Source organism: Bison bison, unplaced genomic scaffold (genome assembly GCF_000754665.1).
Source record: "Bison bison bison isolate TAMUID 2011002044 unplaced genomic scaffold, Bison_UMD1.0 scf7180017864091, whole genome shotgun sequence".
Taxonomy (NCBI): domain Eukaryota; kingdom Metazoa; phylum Chordata; class Mammalia; order Artiodactyla; family Bovidae; genus Bison; species Bison bison.
In genome coordinates this window covers 534373-536772 of record NW_011494663.1, presented here as the reverse complement: position 1 = coordinate 536772, position 2400 = coordinate 534373, and positions in this window count along the sequence as shown.

Below are 2400 nucleotides of genomic sequence, written 5' to 3'. Positions count from 1 at the left end.
AACAAAGGTCCATCTAGTTAAGGTTATGGTTTTTCCTGTGGTCATGTATGGATGTGAGAGTTGGACTGTGAAGAAGGCTGAGCGCTGAAGAATTGATGCTTTTGAACTGTGGTGTTGGAGAAGACTTTTGAGAGTCCCTTGGACTGCAAGGAGATCCAACCAGTCCATTCTGAAGGAGATCAGCCCTGGGATTTCTTTGGAGAGAATGAGGCTAAAGCTGAAACTCCAGTACTTTGGCCACCTCATGCGAAGAGTTGACTCATTGGAAAAGATTCTGATGCTGGGAGGGATTGGGGGTAGGAGGAGAAGGGGATGACAGAGGATGAGATGGCTGGATGGCATCACTGACTCGATGGACGTGAGTCTGGCTGAACTCCGGGAGTTTGTGATGGACAGGGAGGGCTGGTGTGCTGCGATTCATGGGGTAGCAAAGAGTCAGACACGACTGAGTGACTGAACTGAACTGAACTGATAGTTGCCTTCATATCTTTATCATTTATTTCTGTTCTGATATTTATGATTTATTTACTTAAACTAACTTTGGGTGTTTTTTGTTCTTCTTTCTCCAATTGCTTTAGATGTAAGTTCATGTTATTTACTTGAAGTTTTTCTCATTCCTTGAGGTAGGCTTGTATTGCTTTTGCTGCATCCATAGGTTTTGGGTCATGTGTTTTCACTGTCATTTTTTTTTTCTAGGTATTGCTTTATTTCCTCTGATTTCTTCAGGGACTTCTTGCTTATTTAGAAGTATGTTGTTTAGCTTTCTTATGTTTGTGTTTTTCAGGTTTTTTTTTCCTGTTGCTGTTGTGTGAGTTGCCCAGTCACATCTGACTCTTTGGGACTGCATGGAATGTAGCCCACCAGGCTCCTCTGTCCATGAAATTCTCTAGGCAAGAATACTAGAATGGGTTGCCATTGCCTTCTCCAGGGGATCTTCCCAACCCAGGAATCGAACTCAGGTCTCCTGCATCACAGGCAGATTCTATACTGTCTGAGACACCAGGGAAGCCACCCCCCTCCCCAACTTTTTTTGTCTTGTAATCAATATCTAATCTCATAGCATTGTGGTCAGAAAAGATACTTGATATGATTTCAATTTTCTTAAATTTACCAATGCTTGATTTGTGAACCGAAGACGTGATATATCCTTGAGAATGTTTTGTGTGCACTTCTGATGTTTTTGGATAGAATATGCTAAAGATATCAATTTGCTCCATCTAGTCTAATATGTGACTTAAGATTTGTGTTTACATATTAATTTTCTTGTGGATGATCTGCCCAGTGGTATAAGTGGAGTATTAAAGTGCCTACTATTATTGTGTTATTGTCAGTTTTCCCTTTTGTATCGTTAGCATTTGACTTATGTGTTGAGGTGTTCCTATGTTGGGTGCATAAATACTGATAACTGTTATATCTTCTTTTATTGACTCCTTGATCATTATGTAGTGCCCTTCCTTATCTCTTGTAACAGTTTCTATTTTAAAGTCTATTTTGTTTCATATGAGTATTGCTTTATTTGTTGTGTCCTATTTACATGGATTATGTTTTCCCGTCCTTTTTAAGTGTGTGTGTGTCTTTAGGTCTGAAGTGGGTCTCTTGTAGGCAGCATATATATGGATCTTTTTTTTTTTTTCTGTATCCATTTGGCCAGTCTGTGTCTTTTGGTTGGAGCATTTAATCCATTTACATTTATGATAGTTATCAGTATATATGTCCCTACTGCCATTTTCTTAATTATTTGGGTTTTTAAATATGTATTTCTTTGGCTATACTGGGTCTCAGTTGCAGCATGCAAGATCTTTTAGTTGTGTCATGTAGACTCTTAGTTGTGGTATGGTAGATTTAGTTCCTGATCAGAGATCAATTCTGGGGCCCCTGAATTGGGAGCTTGGAGTCTTAGCAACTGGACCACCAGGGAAGAACCTGGGGTTTATTTCTGTGGGTCCTTTTCTTCTATTGTGTTTTTTTCCTGGAGAGTTCCTTTAGCTTTTGTTGTAAGGCTGGTTTGATGCTGCTGAATTCTCTTAGCTATTGACTGTCCATAAAGTTTTGATTTCATCATCAAATCTGAATGAGATCCTTGCTGGATAGAGTAATCTTGGTTGTAGGCTATTACCTTTTGTCACTTTAAATATATCTTGCCACTTCCTTCTGGCCTGCAGAGTTTCTGCTGAAAGTTCAGCTGTTGATCTCATGGGTATTCCCTTGTATATTATCTGTTGCTTTTCTCTTGATGCTTTAAATAGTTTTCCTATGTGTTTAATTTTTGTTAGTTTGGTTAAGATGTTTTGTGGCATATTTCTCTTTAGGTTTATCGTGTATGGGACTCTATGAGCTTCCTGGACTTGGGTCTCTATTTCATTTTCCATATTAGGAAATGTTTTGATTATAATCTCCTCA